We start from the raw sequence: 19,728 nt of genomic DNA, 5'->3' as shown, positions 1-19,728 counted from the left end.
TAGCAACATATATTTCTATCTATCTTAAGGCCACAGGTCACGAACACCTAGGTTTACTGATTAAAAAGAAACATCGTGATCATGTTATTCCATCTGATCCAAAGCAAAAGATGGAGCAGCTTGTGCTTCATAAGAGAAGTCCCAAACTTTTAGTTCGTTTCTTATTCAGCAACATTTAGTTTGACAGCAAAGCTCACAAGAGAGAGAAGTTCCAAACTTGTATATTTCTTATCCAGCAGCAACATTCAGATTATCAGAAGCATTCAAAGCAAAGCCTATCTACTTGAAGCAAATGTGACAAAATGCAGAAAGCCTATCTATATCTACTTCATAACACATTTCAGTTTGACAGCAAAGTTTGGACAGTACTCCACTGTCAAATTTCAGTGAGCGAAATTCAGTTGACAGTTTGGAGAGAGATGGAGTAAAATGAAGCTTGACAGTTTGGGAACAAGGAGTATTTAGAAATGGAGTACTACAGCTGCTGCACTTGCTACACCAAAACAGCTACTGATCAAGTACCAGAGTACTCCAGTTGATCAAGCAGCAGTAGAAAGATTGTAAGTGTTTAAATTAGAACTATATGACATCAAGAGTTATATTTAGAAACAGAGGGAGTAGAAGCTTGTGCTGTGCTAAACTTGGTTGTCAAATATCATGTTAGAATGATGTAGATGTGACACTAGCTAATTCAGCATTTGTCCTGAGACATGGTCCATTTATTGCAGAAAGTTCGTATCACGAAGACACCTTAAACGCACGGGTTCGCAAACATAAATCTGTTGCCATCTCAAAATCACTTGGTCTTCTCCTTAACCGTATGCTATCCTACCATACGAATGGAGCACTAATTATATCCAAAGAACAAGTTTTACCACGTACAAATAAACTTCTGGTAATCCACGGGGGGGGGGGGGGGGGGGAGGGGGAGAGGGGGAGAGGAGGAGGGGGAGCTCACGGGGGTGGTGCTGTGGACGGGGCGACGAGGTCTGGGTGGTGGTGGTGCGACGAGGTCCGGGAGGCGACGAGGTCCGGGTGGTGGTGGTGCTCCGGCGACGGTGGTGTGGACGGGGCGGCGTCCGGGCCACCGGCGACGAGGGCGGCGGGGCGATGGCGTCCAACGAGGTGGGGCGACGGGGAGAGCGGCGCCGAGGAGACGAGGACGACGGGGCGGCGGCGTCGGGAGAGGAGAGGGCGGTGTCAGGAGAGGAGAGGGGAAGGGGATCGAGGGCGAGGGCGAGGGAGAGAGAGGGGATAGGAAGGGATTACTAATGGCGCACCAACTCTAAATGCACCATTAGTAATCCAGGTTACTAATGGCGCACCATCTGGTGGTGCGCCATTAGTTGTTTTGCAAAAAAAATACTAATGGCGCACTGCCCCACAGTGCGTCATTACTAGTTTAAACTAGTAATGGCGCACGGTGGAAGAGTGCGCCATTAGTAGTTTTGCAAAAAAAGAATAAAAAATATAATAAAAAAAAACAACATTAATGGCGCACTCTTCGACAGGTGCGCCATTACTAGTTACAACTAGTAATGGCGCACTGTGTCTGGATGCGCCATTAGTATGTTTGGATAGGCGCACTAGTTCAGAAAAAAATTGATACTAATGGCGCACCCTGGGCCAGGTGCGCCATTAGTAGTTTCAACTCTAATGGCGTATCAGAAGGTGGTGCGCCATTAGTAGTTCAACTCTAATGGCGCACCGCTTGTCTGGTGTGCCATTAGTGTCAATCTCATCTATAGCCATTTTTCTAGTAGTGCCAAGTACGTGGTTTTATGTTGCGTGGGATGTAATTGATACGTCAAATGATTTAAACTATATAATTGTAGTAGATATAGACATGACCAAAAATTTACTACCAAATGTGACAAACCATATTATCTTAGCGGAAATGATAAATCCCGGATGTTCGGATTTTAAGCATGGCAATCCGAACGTTTTGCATGGCAACTTTAATCCACGCGAGGTTGGCAAACATGGCAATTTTCTGACAAAATAACGAACCGGGACAAAGTTGCAATGCTTAACATCTAAAATTGCCACCTCACGTGAACTAATGTTGCCATGGAAAAAGTTCGGGGTGACATGCTAAAGATTCAAACATTTGGGTTCAGGACTTATCGGGGTCTGGGTCCTATCTTAGTGCATCACCTCAAATGTGAGCAGAGATAGACATCTATTTAACATAGTTGGGCGTGTAATGGCGTCCTTCGTGTCAAGCCTATGAGAAAAAAATTCCGCTATTAGTGACTATAGTTTAGCCATTTATCATCATATATAAAATCAGGGAATCAACACATTGGTTAATTTAAGCATATTCAAATTGATATTTGTTAGCAAATAAAGCACACTACTAGAGATACATTGCACATAGACATTGCGGCTTGAAGTTCTTACAACCACATGCACACATTGGTCACTAATGAGTTTTCCTCGGTTTGATGCCTTAATATGCATGAACTGTTGTAGCAACCAAACAGATAATTTGAAATTACAAAAAGAAGGTCCATGGAACTGGGCAATTTTTTTTTATAATTCACCACCAAGCAAACCAGTCATAAGATGGTGAACTCTTTGTGTCGGGTAGTAGAATGCATATCGAAGGAACCCGTTGAATTCGATTCGAGGTATATATGCTCTTTTGTGAAAATGATCCGTCTATCTCTGATAATTAGTGGTTGCGAAGTCTTTATCCAGGGACAATGTCAGGTCCCGGATCGTACATGGGAGTCAAGTCATCATGTTTTAGCACCACTTAATAACTCGAGTTTCATATTAGTCTGTTGGTGTCTGTTGACACCAATGATCATACCTGCTCCGATCCTTTGTTTATTGAATACAGACACAATGGATGACCCGTCTAATTATAATCAAAACACTCTTAAGCCCAAATTACGTTTGTCCCTATCCTAGTATATTAAGGTGCATATGCCTCTTAGGTGGACACCAATAATCATACCTGCTCCGATCCTTTCTTCACTGAATATGGAACACACAAGCGGAATACCCGTCTAAATATAAGAGGGACTAACGTAAGAGGGACTATTCACCATCTAGGATCGTTCAGCCGTTGTTTTATTATTGCTTTATATATAAAGCGGGGCGAAAGCCTGATTCGAGAATTATAATTGAAACATTCTTAAGCCCAAATTACATTTGTCCCTGTCCTAGTATATTAAGGTGAATATGCCCATTAGGTGGAGAAAATGTCTTCAGCAGCCCGACAATACATGGAAAAAAGACTCTTCCTTGATTAGCCTCATGTTGCGAGCAAGCCTATGGTCGACGTCAATGCACGTCGCCACTGACGGGTGTATGACATTGACGGCTCACTACTACAACTTGTTCGGCTACACAGAGTTGTAAAAATGTTTAATTAGCGCAAAGGACAAAGTCACAGAGAAAACTTACAACAGATAGGATCAAAATAGAAATCCCATTACCAAGTACAGTAGGAAAAAGCATGATACAAATTACTCAAACACTTCCTACACATTTCTGGTGTACAGACAAAGATAACCCCTGATCATATATGGTCCGGCCAAGTAATGCATGCGGTAAGGGCCACTTGTCAAAGATTCCTGGTCGGTTCATACTGACCACCTTCTCTCTCTCTCTCTCTCTCTGATAATAAGATGGCGAACCCTTTGTGTCGGGTAGCAGAATGCATAATTGGATTCGAGGTATATCTGCTCTTTTGCGAAAATGATTCGTCTATCTCTGATAATTAGTGGTTGCGGAGTATTTATCCAGGGAAAATGTCAGGTCATCGATCGTACATGGGAGTCAAGTTGCCATGTTTGAGCACCACTTTATAATTCGACTTCCATATTATTCTGGTGGTGTCGGTTGACGCCAATGATCATACCTGCTCCGATCCTTTCTTTATTGAATATGGACACAAGTTGATGACCCGTCTAATTATAATTGAAACACTCTTAACCCCAAATTACATTTGTCTCTAGCCTAGTATATTAAGGTGCGTATGCCGTTAGAAGGACAACACGTATCTTCAAACAGACTTTCGCCCTGCTTTATAAATAAAGTAACACTCGAAGAAGTACACGATTGAACGATATAAGATGGTGAGATAGCCCTCTTACAACGTTGATCTTGAGATATCTAACACACGCAGAACGCACGCAATTACGCTACCAGCAACGAGCACCGGATGAACTAGACAACCCCACGCTACCATCTAGCACACCTAAGCTCCACGACAAACCCCAAGAGGAAGAACAGCGCCGAGTGTGGCCGCTGCCGAGTCCACACCGGACGAAGGTGTAGAATCCCTAACACAAAGAGAAGAATCAGAACGATGTCTTCAAGAAGAGCGCAAGAACCGTTGTCCGCGCCAACGCACCGATCTTTCTCATGGCTACTCACCCATGCTACCATGAGGCCGCCAAGAGGAGAGCGATGATGTCAGATCCCTAGATCCAGATCAGGACGCCGCCCCTAAGAGAGAGATAGAGAGAGAGAGAGAGAGCACGTCCGAGCTACCCGCCACAACACCTCCGATTGCCCACACAACCCGGGAAGAGAGCCACCACCACCGCAATGATGTCCGCCGAAGAGCAATAATGTGCACCGCCAACCGGGGCCGCCGCCCCAGCATCCCTGTCGTGAGATACCGTACGGCGTATGCTACTCATATAGGAATGCACACATCCACAGTAGGAAGAGCGGCGACACTATCCATCTAGTCCTAGCCCGACATCATCCCCGAGTCTGGGTAGGCACCTCCATCATAGGAAACAACCACACCTGCGACCCCAGCCAATGCCCGGTGGACTAGCTCGGGGGGCGGGGGGGGGGGGGGACACGACTCCAAGACTGCTGACGGGCACCAAAGATCTAGCCCTGAGCCCATGGCCAAGCGAGCTGACACGACACCATGCTCTTGATCACCAGGGCACCGATGCAATGATATCATCATCACCATCACCACCACCACCGAGCACTGTACCCATGAGGGGCAGCACGAGCACCACTCGCGAGCACATCCCGGGCCAAGCCCGACCTCTCCTAGCCGAAGCACATGCTCTGATCCACCCGAGCCCCGATCTGGACCTTCCCTGTCATGCTTGTGGCCGGCACCACCGGCGCCCGCCTAGCCCCGCGCACCGTCAGTACAGACCCAAAGACAACGGGGTGCCGCCACCACTCCACGCTGCGTGTAGAACCCTAGCCGCTTCGGGCACTAAACAAACTAGATCTAGGACAAGACCCACTTCACGGCGGCCTCGTCGTCGAGTGTGCCCATGTCATGGCGGCGAGCCCCGGCTCCGTCTTCGGCTTGACGAAGCGGGAGGTAGGAGGCACGGCCGCCCTCGTTGATGACGAGGGCGGCACCGCGGGTGCACCGGCCGAGCGGCGTTTCCACGAGCTCGACCTTAATGCTGACGAGCACCGGCGACCCGGAGGAGTGGGAGGAGGAACGGGAAGAGGGGGAGGAGGAGGACCCACCCAGCATGCGCCTCGGCAACCATAGGCCGCCACTCTGGTGGGGGGGCGTTGCCGGGGCCGCCGGGTACTCGAGCGGCGGATCGTTGCCACCTTCGAGGTACTCGAGGACGACGTGGCGTGTGCGGCCGGGGGCGCCCCACCACAGGCGGCGACCGTCGATGTTCTTGTGCCCCTTTACCACCGGCGTGTTGTTGGTGGAGGCGAGCCGCTCCTCCTACATGCGTTGGAAGTATGCCGCCCAGTGCACGCTGTCGTCTTCGCCGTACTCTGGGAGGTCCCGCTCCTCCTCCGTCATAGAGGCCCGAACACACTAGATCTCGGTGTGGAAGTAGGCGGGGTGGTCGACGTCGGGCTGCGGGGGGACTGGAACTCCCCCGGGCTGAGCCTCTACCTCCCTGGCACGCGCACGTCGGGTGGCGCCGGGTAGTTCGCCTCATGGAGGAGGTTGGCTTCCCACTCGTGCAGGTGGCAGCGTCCGAAGCCGTTGGCCGCCACTCCATCGACGGGGCATGCACGCTGTGGCTAGACGGGGAGAGAGAGGGGCCGCGGGGCGAGTGCATCCACCGGCGAGGGAGGGAGGCTGTTATAGCGGCCAGGGGGCGGCAAACGTGTGTACGCATGGCGGGAGAGGGCGCATCGCCGTAGCGTGCCTCCCGTGAGGAATCAATGGAAGGCTGACCGGCGGCAGCCTTGGCATTGATTCCCCGCGGAAAACCAAGGCGATGAGGACGACGATGCGCGGGGTCGCTGACTCGGCGGGCCTGTCGTTCATCCGCGCCAAAAATGATTCCCCCAGAGCCGCCGGATGCCCCCAGCGCGCTGGGTTCGGACTGGATCTGCCGGCGCCGGTTTTGGGCCTAACCGGCGAAAATTAGGCTCCTGGGGGCGCGACTGGGCCGTTCTTTTCGGCACTGGCGCTAAAAAATGGCATCGGATGGGGGAGATGTTGGGGTGCGCGGCTGGAGATGCTCTATGGGCTGCTTGTTAAAGATTCATGGTCTAGGAGGTTCGTACTGACCACCTTTGATAAACTGGAAGAGCTGCGCAACATCCAACCTTCTCCGTTTTTTATGGTATGTGATAATCATATTGGTTGACATGATTCCATAATAATTTCCTGGGATTTCTTCCATTGTATGGTATTTTCTTCAAAAGACATATCTTGGGGAAAACCGACAAAAAGTAGTGTGCGAACATGGTAAGATTCTACAAAGCCTATTGTGTAGGCACAAAATAACCATAAAAAACATCATACAGTTTGGACTCGTCATAACTCATTCACCCTTTTGCGTCAAGCCACTTGAGTTATCCTTGGATTCATTAGGCTTGATGTTCCTCTTGTTTCCCCAAAAAGAACTTGAGGCTAGAGCCATGTGATCATTGAAAACATATTTGTTCTGGCATCTTCAACTTGTACAGCCTTGGCCTTCAACACAAGGGAGGGTTTCTGATGTGGAGCATTCTTCCATCATCCTCATGGACTCCACTACAACTCATCAAGCACCACGTGGACCTATGACAAGAGCTCAAGCACGCGTCATCGAAACTGAGGTGAACTCACTCCTACTTGAGATAGATATGGATATGAATGAAATTTGGATGCTACCTCACCAAAACAACTAGGTACGAAGACAAACGCCACCTAGCAGCTAAGGAACAGCCCATGGGCATAGGAGAAGGACTCCAAGGGCTCAAGGAAGGAGAAGGAGTCCATTAAGACGAAGACAGTAGGTCCCAGGCGACCCCGTGCATAGGGGCCTACCCGACCCCATGCCCACGGGCCTCCCAGAAACCTTCTGTAACCGATACACGCACCCCCGTGCACACGGCCTCCAGACCCCGTGCGCACGGGCCCTCACCGCTATAGCACCCCGTGTGCACGGGCGTGTATCGTGCCAACGGAACCCCCGTGTGCACGGGCGTGTATCGTGCCAACGGAACCCCCGTGTGCACGGGCCTCACGTACCCCGTGTGCATGACTCTCCCAGGTCTCGGCCGAGGGTTTCTTATCTTGCCTCCCAAGTCGTCCCCTGCCTCCCTCAAGCTATATATTTGGTGTCTAAGTCATTTATTAGGGTTAGGAAAGTATATGTGAGACATTGATAGAGCTTTGATCCTTCTACCACTCCTCTTGGAGATCAAGGCCTCTTTAGAGAAGATCCCAAGTGGATACCAAGACCTCCTTTTGGAGAAGACTATCACCAAGACCACAACTCCTTAGGAGTTGGAAGAACCTTTCCTTTGTGCTTGTTTCCTTGGATTGTTCTTGTATTCTTGTGGATCTCAACTATGCTATTCTAGTGGATGAGTGACTGGGTTTTGTTTGAGTGAATTTCGTCTTTGTGTTCTTGTGTTCATCCCTTTTCCCCCTCTCAGTGTGAAAAGATCTCCACTTAGGGTTCCACCCTACAACATCTTGGTATCATGAGGAAGGTTGCTTCACATCTTGGAGTCTACCCCCCATCTTCTAGCCTAATTTTGTTGCTTTTTTCCCAATTCGAAAATCCCCACTAAAAATAGCCCCAAATTTTTTGTTGCAATTTGTTGGATCTTGTGAGATTTTGTTGATTTGATCCAGGAATTTCGTGTTTAACGAGTGGATCTACCCCTTACCACCTTCCCCCCAACCATCCCACCATTGATTTTGGCCGAGATTACCCACGGATTTGGGCGTGTTCTTGCGCAGGCAGAACACCCCGTGCGCACGGGCCATCGAGACCCCGTGCACACAGGCAAATTATCTAATGGGGAAGTAAAGTGGGGCAAAAGATCTAATTTTCCCATCGCCATTTGCCTTCCGCATTACATCCCGTTGTTGTTTGAGATTTTGGGTTGCGGTGCACCGTGTCCTAAGGTGTTTCAGCTACTCAGGGACGGTTCGACTTCGACCTCACCGCCATTCCTCATCGCCCCGGTTTCGACATCGACAATGACCACTTCATCTTCATACTAACCATATGCAAGGATGGTAACCTCGATGACATCTTGTACTCATACCTTGCCATTACTTTGATAGCCTCGAGCCATTTTGCGTCACTTACCCATCAAGACTAGCGAGCTGAGAACTGCCGGGCCATGCTCTCTGTGCACCTTTTGTGATAAGCCTATCCTTCATAGCTACATTTAGTGTGCAATCATCGTGCTATCATACTTGTGCCATAAGTCTCTCCATGCATATCATACTTTCATCTCATATTCCGGCTCACATGTCAAGCATTGTGGCATAGTACAAAAGCTATTAAGCAAAATAAGAGAAACAAAGAGCGTGTAAGCAATAGCATAGAGCCATTTTGCATCATTATATCATAGTGATCCATACATACTTAGGATACTTGGGATCGAGGACAGCACATTACTCTCATGGGTTGGTGCACAAGCGTATCTAGCCCATTTGAGCAATCGAGCTAGCGTCTCTCTAATATCCGTACAACAAGAGCATTTTCCGTCGTTACACATTTCAAGCTCACTCCTTGGTTGTGCGGATCCCATTTATCTCCTGTGTGTGTGTGTTCCTAGTGATATCCTTGGGTTTGATCTATTTGTCTTACTTGCAATTTGTGCATCTTTTCAACAATTTTGATATCTTGACTAACATTTGCTTGAATATTGTGCCACTCACGCTAACCAAGCTAATCTATACGCCTTTACTTGTAGGTGTGAGACAACAAAACCCAGTACCGGTTCTCCTATTATAGCATTCCATTGAGTGATACTCGATTCATCCTCAATCTTCGGAAAAGGTAACTTTGGTATTGTTCTCTCCTTTTCCTACTCACCACCACTTGCATATGATGGGTAGGCCAAGCCCTTCGGCAAACCCACTCTTCGAGGATAAAGATGAAGAACACGACTACGCCACCAAAAATCACTTCTTCGTCGCACAACAAGCTCTCCATCAAGAAAGTGAAGCCTTAAGCACATTGAGCAACTCGCCACCGGCCTACGACAATCGGAAGTAAGACATCGTGAATATCTTGATGCCAAGATCACTATCAAATGGAAGAACTTTGCAACATGATCGTGAGCCGCACATCCTCCACCACTTCTTCGTCAAGACTGCACCACTCAAGTCGACACTTTTTGGCCTACTCTTCTTCTGATGCAAGTCATCCTCGAGCTCGCTCACCTCACTGAAATGACAACCAAAATCCATTCCATGGCCATGGTTTGCAAGACCGAGGCCGAGCACGTGAAAGAATGTGATGTCGTGGACCACGAGCCACCTCCACAACCGCAACATCAAGCACCTCAGGATGGTGACGCGATTCGGCAAGAACAAAGACGTCGTGATGAACAAGCCCTTGAAGCACAACGCGCACACTGCGAGGCCACTTGAGTTGTCACCAAATGAAACCGTCAAGTGCGTAAACAAGAAGAAGCACTTCGCCAACAATGACAAGATGAAGTCGCTGTCCATGAAGAGCAACAAGAAAGACGGAACTGGGCTCACATACCTCGACCTAATCGGCAAGTCCATGTAGAGGAGCGTGAAATTGAAGACCCTCCTACATGCCATGAGCGACATAACAACGGCCACTATGATGAAAAACTACGCCGCGACAAGCTCAAGTTCAGCATGCCCAAGTTCTTCGGAAGCAACGATCCCGAGGAGTACTGCTACTTCTTGAGCTTGCATTGATTTTTCCCTTGAAGAGGAAAGGGTGATGAAACAATGTAGAGTAAGTATTTCTCTCAGTTTTGAGAACCAAGGTATTAATCCAGTAGGGGACAACGCGCAAGTCACCGAATACCTGCACAAACAAACAACAACTTGCACCCAATGTGATAAAGGGGTTGTCAACCCCTTCACGGTTACTTGCAAAGGTGAGATCTGATAGAGATAGATAAATGATAAAGTATGTATTTTTGATATATTTGGTTTATAGACGGAAAGTAAAAGATTGCAAAATAGTAGATCGAAAACTAATATGATGGAAACTAGAAGATTATATGATGGAAAATAGAAGAATATATGATGGAAATAGAAAATTATTTGATGGAAAATAGACCCGGGGGCCATAGGTTTCACTACAGGCTTCTCTCAAGATAGAAAATATTAAGGTGGGTGAACAAATTACTGCCGAGCAAAGTTATGACCATATCTAAGGCAATGATCATGAATATATGCATCACGTCCTTGTCAAGTAGACCGACACCTGCCTACATCTGCTACTATTACTCCACACATCGACCGACTCCTGCTTGGATCTAGAGTATTAAGTTCATGAAGAACAGAGTAACGCATTAAGTAAGATGACATGATGTAGAGGAATAAACTCAAGCAATATGATGTAAACCCCATCTTTTTATCCTCGATGGCAACAATATAATACGTGTCTTGATGCCCCTACTGTCACTGGGAAAGGGCACCGCAAGATAGAACCCAAAGCTAAGAACTTCTCCCATTGCAAGAGAAACCAATCTAGTTGGCCAAACCAAATCGATAGTTCGAAGAGACTTGCAAAGATATCAAATCATGCATATAAGAATCAGAGGTGATTCAAATAATATTCATAGATAAGCTGATCATAAATCCACAATTCATCATATCTCGGCATACACGCCGGAAAAAAGTATTACATCGAATAGATCTCCAAGAACATCTAGGAGAACATGGTATTGAGAATCAAAGAGAGAGAAGAAGCCATCTAGCTACTAGCTATGGACCCGTAAGTCTATAGTAAACTACTCACGCTTCACCGTAAGGGAAATGGTGTGGATGTAGAAGCCCTCCATGATCGAATCGCCCTCCGGCAGGACGCCAAAAAAGACCCTAGATGGGATCTCACAGGTATAAAAGGTTGTGGTGGTGGAAACGTGTTTTCGTGGCTCCCCCGGATGTTTTTGGGATATATGGGAATATATAGGCGGAAGAAATAGGTCGGTGGAGTCACGAGGGGCCCACAAGGGTGGGGGCGCGCACTTTGTCCTTGTGGCTGCCTCGTGGCTTCCCTGACATGCACTCCAAGTCCGCAGGGTATCTTCTGGTCCAAGAAAAATCATCGCGAAAGTTTTATTCCGTTTGGACTCCGTTTGTTATTCCTTTTCTGCGAAACTCTAAAACAAGGAAAAACAGAAACTGACACTGGGCTCTATGTTAATAGGTTTTTCCCAAAAATAATATAAAATAGCATATTAGTGCATGTAAAACATCCAAAACAGATAATATAATAACATGGAACAATAAAAAAATTATAGATACGTTGGAGACGTATCAAGCATCCCCAAGCATAATTCCTGCTCGTCCTCGAGTAGGTAAATGATAAAAACATAATTTTTGATGTGGATTGCTACCTAACATATTTATCCATGTAATTTGTTTATTGTGGCATGAATGTTCAGATCCGTATGATTCAAAACAAAAGTTTAATATTGACATGAAAACAATCATACTTCAAGCATACTAACAAGGCAATTATGTCTTCTCAAAATAACATGGCCAAAGAAAGCTTATCACTACAAAATCATATAGTCTGGCTGTACTCCATCTTCATCACACAAAATATTTAAATCATGCACAACCCCGATGACAAGCCAATTAAAGCAATTGTTTCGTACTTCGATGTTCTCAAAAAATTTCAACTTTCATGCAATACATCAACATGAGCCATGGATATAGCACTATAGGTGGAATAGACGGTGGTTGTGGAGAAGACAAAAAGAAGGAGATAGTCTCACATCAACTAGGCGTATCAACGGGCTATGGAGATGCCCATTAATATATATCAATGTGAGTGAGTAGGGATTGCCATGCAACGGATGCACTAGAGCTATAAGTTTATGAAAGCTCAAAAAGAAACTAAGTGGGTGTGCATCCAACTTGCTTGCTCACGAAGACCTAGGGCAATTTGAGAAAGCCCATCATTGAAATATACAAGCCATGTTCTATAATGAAAAATTCCCACTAGTATATGAAAGTGACAATATAGGAGACTCTCTACCATGAAGATCATGGTTGCTAATTTGAAGCACAAGTGGGGAAAAAGGATAGTAGCATTGCCCCTTCTCTCTTTTCTCTCATTTTTTATTTGGGCCTTCTCTCATTTTTTGGTCCTATTTTTTTCATCTGGAGTCCCATCCCGACTTGTTATTAAAGTTTCTTTTTATTTTATTTTATTTTATTTTGTTTCTAATTACTTATTTATTTTATTTTATGATAGTTCTTTTTGCTATTAAAGTTTCTAACAAAAAAATTTCTTTATGAAAATTCTATTTGCTTTTAATGATTTTGAACAGAAAATACTTTGATAATGTTAGTTGCATCAATTTTATATAATTTTAGTAGAGGTTGTGTCGGTGTCAAAACCGGCGGATCTCGGGTAGGGGGTCCCGAACTGTGCGTCTAGGCGGATGGTAACAGGAGACAAGGGACACAATGTTTTTACCCAGGTTCGGGCCCTCTCGATGGAGGTAAAACCCTACTCCTGCTTGATTAATATTGATGATATGGGTAGTACAAGAGTAGATCTACCACGAGATCAGAGAGGCTAAACCCTAGAAGCTAGCCTATGGTATGATTGTTGTTCGTCCTATGGACTAAACTCTCCGGTTTATATAGACACGGGAGAGGGCTGGGGTTACACAGAGTTGGTTACAATGGGAGGAGATCTTCATATCCGTATTGCCAAGCTTGCCTTCCACGCCAAGGAAAGTCCTATCCGGACACGGGATGAAATCTTCAATCTTGTATCTTAATAGTCCAGGAATCTGGCCAAAGGTTATAGTCCGGCTATCCGGACACCCCCTAATCCAGGACTCCCTTAGTAGCCCCCGAACCAGGCTTCAATGACGATGAGTCTGGCGCGCAGATTGTCTTCGGCATTGCAAGGCGGGTTCTCCTCCAAATTCCGTGTACCTGTTAAATAGTGTCCGGCTTCTTGTAAATGCTGCGCTCCTTGGCTTCCACGCCCAGTAATGGCCACCTTCCATGTGTCAAGCGAATGTGAAGGGCCAGGGTATTTTTACATTTACCCCATAGCTATGTGAATGAGCTGCCTATTAAAGAGACGAGGATTCCGATCCAAATCACACCATCCTCCCTTAGCGAGCATTCATCGGAGCGCATCCGACAGAGATCCATTCCATCATGGCCGGTCGACGCAGCTCGTCCTCTCGCTCTCCCAGCCCCAAGCCTGGAGATTGGGAGAGATGTTCCGTCCCGCACAGCAAACTAGTGACGCTTCAGACCAAGGGATTTCTTCCGCCAGCATACATGGTCCCGGTTCGAGCCGGGCTCGCCACCTATAATGGCGGAGAGCAAGCGGAGAGTCTTCCCAATCCCTCCAAGGGAGAGCGGGTATGCCTTGTCCCTCATTTGATAAGAGGGCTCTGATTTCCAATTCATCCGTTTCTCTGGGGGCTCCTGGAGTTCTGCAGCCTCCAGTTGCACAGCCTTACACCAGCCTCTGTACTGCATATTGTGGGCTTCGTAGCCCTTTGCGAGCTGTTTTTGGGCTGCGAGGCTCATTTCGCGCTATGGAAGAAGTTGTTCTGCCTTGTGCCCCGTTCTCAGAAGGGGTCAATATATCAAGTGGGCGGAGCCGAAGTGTGGCGCATCACCGGGACAGGATATCTATCCGGAACCCCAAAGAGGATGTCCGAAGACTGGCCTTTAGAATGGTTTTATATAGAAGACGTCCCCCTCCCGGATCCTATTCGGATTGGCCTTCCTAAGTTCGACAATGCTCCTTTGAAGAAGCGCCTGAGCTGGCGTCCATGGAGCCCCCATGAGGAAGACGACAGGGACGTTCTTTACCTGATGAGCCGGATAAGGTCGCTAGCTCAATCCGGATTGACCATGATCGAGGTCATGGCCATATGCATTATGTGGGGGGTGCAGCCGCATCAATATAGAGGCCACCCCATGTGGGATTTCAATGGGGACGATGACGCCACCCGCTGCCGCCGTAAGGGGCCGGAATCGGTTGCTGCTCTAATAAAGATCTTGTCCACTTTGTACAAGGGAGAAGAGGAGGAATTCCTCCGCATCAATCCACAGGGCGGATTTTCTATGTACAATCCTCCAAACTGGGTAAGCTGACACTTTTTCTTGCCCATCCGTTCCATATTCCCATAGTTAAGTATTTTTTCTTGCGATTTCGACGCAGGAGCTGCGCAAGGCTGTAAGGGAGATAAACTGCTCTCCTCCACAACCTGAGGATCCGGAACGGTCCCTCGACCCGGCCTCTCAAGAGGATCCGGACATATCTGTGGAGCTGATCGATAGGGTATTTTACCAATTTAGCAATGACAACGCCTTGGTGGCCATTACAGCCGATTATCCTGGACTGCTTCCAGCCTCACAGGTAACTGAGACCGAAGTCCCAGCAATTCGAAAAGGATCCGTCCTTGAGTATTTTTGATTACCGTATACCAACGGTGTTTTGTAGGGGAGGCCCTCGAGGTGGAATACCGAGCCGGCGGCGACTAGCCAACAAGGGGCCGCGAGGCCAGGCAGGCTGAAAGGGCGGGCAGTCCGGATTGAGACACCGGCGCAGCGGTATGGCGCGCCGTCTTATTACAAGATATTATTCTCAGAGTCATACTAACGCCCGTGCTTTGTTCAGGAAAAAGAGCGCTCGCCGAACTATATCTGGAGAGGTTGCCAATCGCGCCTCCACCAGCCAGGGTCCAAGGCCGGATCCGGAAGCGAAAGTGAATATGAGGTGCGCGCCGGATGCTCCTCCGACAGAGGATGCGAACAGACTGTCCGCCACCAAATCCGAGGTGGAGAGTGCCTTGAACCACACGCGTCGCCGGACCGTTCTTCGTGACGCTTATTTCTCCCAAGAGGCATTAGATGCCTTCAACTCGGGAGATGCGTACCTCCGTGCTGCTCAAAATGGTCTAGCCAGAGCCACGGAGCAGTATGTAAAGGACATACGAGCGAGAAAATTTGGTGATTATATATACCAGTAGCCCCTGAGACTTGAAATAGTTAGAATAACTGATTGAAGGATGATTTGTTATGCAAGTTCTTACAGAAAAGAATACCCAACTGTCCCATGAGCTGGAAGAGTGCAAAGCCCAACTGCAGGCCGCACTAGCCGCAACAGGTGAGCCCAAGGAGACCCCCTTTGGTAATATATGCTTCAAATGATAAGTATCATATAAAGTGTGGCATATATGCAGATCTGATGATAAAATTGCAGATGACGCCGGAGTAAATCCGGATAAGCAACACCTCCTACGCCAGCTAAAGACCGGTGAGAGCGTGCTTACAAGGGTGAGGCAGGAGAACAATGATCTCCTAGATGCCAACACCCAGCTGGGCGTGGAACTAAAGGATGTTCGTGCCCAACTGTCGGACTCCGGTAAGGAGAATCGGCGGCTTCGACGCGGCATTTTTTGTAAGTGCTTGAACGAACTTTGAAAAAGAGTTCGGCGAGGAAGTCGGCTAACAGAGTTATGTCTGTAGATATGCTAACAGGTCGTCCTGCAGAGGAAATGCCCGATTCTATGGGTGACCTTCTTCCCGAGCTCTCACAACTGCACGAACGAGTTTGGCGGATGATGCAAGGTGTCGCCCAGGACTTGTGGCCATCCGTCTCCGTTCCCGAAGGCCTTGGAGAGCTTGCGGAGAAGCTGAAGGGAGCGCTGCGGTGCTTCTCCGATTATGGAAGATATCGGCCTACCGTCAAGGTGCCAGGGAAGCCTGGGCCATGGTGAAGACGTGGTACACGATGGCTGACCCAAACCACATGGCCGAGGTCGGACCTGTGGGGCCCGATGGGAAGGAGATCCCTGTGAGCTTAGTATACGGCCAAGTAGAATTGGCCGCAAAGTATTCCCAACAGGACTGTAGACTAGACAGCCTATTGGGTGGTATTGAAGAGGAATTTAACCAGTCAAATTGACTATGTAATTTAAAGTGACATCTATAATGCCTTCTAGCCGGATTGTAGATCGTTTGTCATGGAGGACCTTTTCGCTTCAACCTCGGGACCCGACGGTCCGGAGTGTATCCGAATACCCTCTCGGTTATGTAAGAACGGGGGCATGCATGGAGACCAGGCGTAGGGGTCATTAGTGCTTGATTAGACAAGTGTCCAACTAGTTATGTTATATTACATGGTTAGTAAGAAACATCTTCCAGGGACAATAGTTCCGTTAGGGGTTCCTTTCCCTGGGAGGCATGCCCTAAAGTGCATGTCCGGACTGCGAAAAGAGACGCAGAAAAAACATCTGGGGGCGCATAAGTAAACAAGTGAGAAATCATCTTTAGTTCACCGACCGAATATTCCCTTAAGAACTCTAGCTTTCGGCTTCACCCAGTCTGCGGTACACATCCGGCTTACCCGGCAGTAACAATCGCAGAGGTGGTCCCCTTATGCCCTAGCCGAATTAACAGGAATGTAGGGCATAAATACAAGAGCCAGGCAACCCAGCTTGGCCAAAACTTAAGTCATATCGATGCATATAATGGTGAATAAAAGGTATATGTGGAAGTATAACACATGTGTTGGGCATGAAGCCCGTATGAATAAGCTTGTGTTAAAGAAGCCCCCAGGTATAATGAACGCGGATAGCGCGTCAGTTTTGTGCAAACAAGGCACAAATGGGCCCTTAAAGGTTGTGAGAGAAAACAAAGGGAGAAGGAGAGAAATATAAGATAGATAGTGTATAAAAAATGGACAGAGGAAGGAGACGAACACAGAGTCCGGCGCTAGGCGTAGAATCTTGGGAGTCGGACTGTGTTCCATGGGTTCGGCTCGAGTCGATTATCCGATGCATCCCGCAGACGGTACACTCCACCAGTCAGGACTTGGTCAACAATGAAGGGACCCTCCCATTTGGGCTTGAGTTTGTCATTTTTCTTATCCGGCAGGCGTAGAACTAACTCGCCAACATTGTAAGTTTTGGCCCGTACTTCTCTACTTTGGTATCTTCGAGCCTGCTGTCGATAGAATGCGGAACCGGCTTTTGCCACGTCACGCTCCTCCTCCAATGCGTCCAAACTGTCCTGCCGATCGAGCTCGTTATCTCTTTCTTCGTACATGCGCACTCGAGGTGAGTCATGAATTATGTCGCAGGGCAGAAACGCCTCTGCACCGTATACCATGAAGAATGGTGTGTATCCGGTAGTGCGATTCGGCATGGTCCGCAACCCCAGAGTACGGAGTCGAGCTCCTCTACCCAGTGCGTGTTAGATTCCTTGAGGGACCGCACTAATCTGGGTTTGATGCCGCTCATGATAAGACCATTTGCTCGCTCGACCTGACCGTTAGTTTGTGGGTGATAGACTGAAGCATAATCGAGCTTGATGCCCATGTTTTTGCACTAGAGTTTTACCTCGTCAGCCGTAAAGTTCGTGCCGTTATCAGTGATGATGTTATGGGGGACGCTGTAACGGTGTACGACCCTGGATATGAAGTCTATCACTGGTCCGGATTCGGCCGTCTTAACAGGCTTGGCTTCTATCCATTTGGTGAACTTATCCACCATGACCAGCAAGTATTTTTTCTTGTGGGTTCCTCCTTTAAGGGGTCCAACCATGTTAAGCCCCCAGACCGCAAAGGGCCAGGTGATGGGGATAGTTTGGAGGGCGGTGAGTGGCATATGGCTTTGGTTTGCAAAAAGCTGGCAACCAACACAGCGTTGGACAAGTATCTTTCTGAAGTAAGAATTTTTTTTCTTTCATAAAGAAGATAAGAACAAGAGGCTCACCACGGTGGTGTGGCGACGAGATCTGCGCGGGCGATTGACGGCGGCGAAGACGGGGACGGGACGTGACGGACCACTAAACCTGGACAAATCTCGGGGAAAATGGAGCTCGGAGGTCGAGTTTCGAGAGGAGAAATATTAACTAGTGTGGCTCAGACATTTCATCGAACACCTCATGTGCATAGGAGGTGAGCTAGAGCACCCAAATTCCCTCCCCTCGCCGGCCAGAAAAAATAAAGCACTGTGGAGTGCTCTGCTGTGGTGATGGGGTATACACTATAGGAAACTGCTAGTTTGCCGTCTGTGGATAACAGACGGCAAAGACTTAAATCCAGACGGCAAAGAGTTTGCCGTCAGGAAGTAGACGGCAAAGTCAGACGGCAAAGAATAATCGGCAAAGAATACTTTGCCGTCTACTATTTTTCCTTCTTGACGGCAAAGACTTTGCCGTCAGTCTATACCTTCTACCGTCAGCGGGTAAAGCCAGACGGCAAAATATTGCAGCAGACGGAACGGATGGACTGACGGACGGCGTCAAGTGTTTTGCCATCTACCGGCCATCCAGGCAGATGGCAAAGTCTATTAACTTTGCCGTCAACTGTCACGGCAGGCAGACGGGAAAAACTCATACTTTGTCGTCTGTCGTTCTTCGGCCAGTGGGCAAAATAGCTGGACTTTGCCATCTATCGATCGATCCCCAGTGGGAAAAGATGTATACTTTGCCGTCTGGTAGGGCTGTCCCAGACGGCAAATAGTCACCTCTTTGCCGTCAACCGTCCTGTTGGCCAGACGGCAACATTCTAGCAGAAGCACAGGCTAGCGACATGTGGCAGTTTTGCCGTCTGTCCCTAGACGGCAAAGCTTTTTTTTATAATCTCAAATTTTAATACACAATTAAACAGTTTAATACACAATATAGTAATTGCCTTGATCCATAACCAAAGATCCTCACAGCACAGAACCATAACAGGACAGCATATAGTTCCATAGCAAATATAAGCAACAATGAACAAAGTTCCATAGCATATAGTCCCAGGACAAAGTTCCATAGCATACAAGATTGAATGGTGACTGTCACGTTTTGGCACAAGAACAAATAACGTGCTTGAAATCATCAATATGCCAAACAGACAAAAGAACCACCAACCATACTCGATCTCATACATTCGGAGAACCACCAAGGTTGTTGTCGCTTGGGCCTCGTGCATGTGAAGATCCATTAGTATTAGATCCATGGCCTGATTGACGAGGCATCGTCAAAGCGGGCATACCATTCTGGGTACAATAAGCCTGCAAATTATGTTTGAGTGAAGATTAAGTACTGGTGGTAGAAGAGTTCATGTATGTCTTTGGCAATTAAGGAACTAACCACAAACATTGCAAAGCATTGGCTAGTTTGTGCCAACACCGCCTACTGCACCGCCTGCTGCACCGCTTGCTGCGTCCTCTCATCAGCCAGTCGCCTCTCCTCCGCCCTCTCCTCCGCCGCCACTCGCCTCAACTCCGCCAGTCGGGCCTGCAAAATATGGCATGGCAATCGCATCTTCAATCCAACATTAAGAAAGAAACAAACATATATAGAAGGACTTG

This window comes from Triticum urartu, chromosome 7A (genome assembly GCF_056163025.1).
Source record: "Triticum urartu cultivar PI428250 chromosome 7A, HENAU_Tu73, whole genome shotgun sequence".
NCBI classification, from domain to species: Eukaryota; Viridiplantae; Streptophyta; class Magnoliopsida; order Poales; family Poaceae; genus Triticum; species Triticum urartu.
This window is presented reverse-complemented; position numbering follows the sequence as displayed.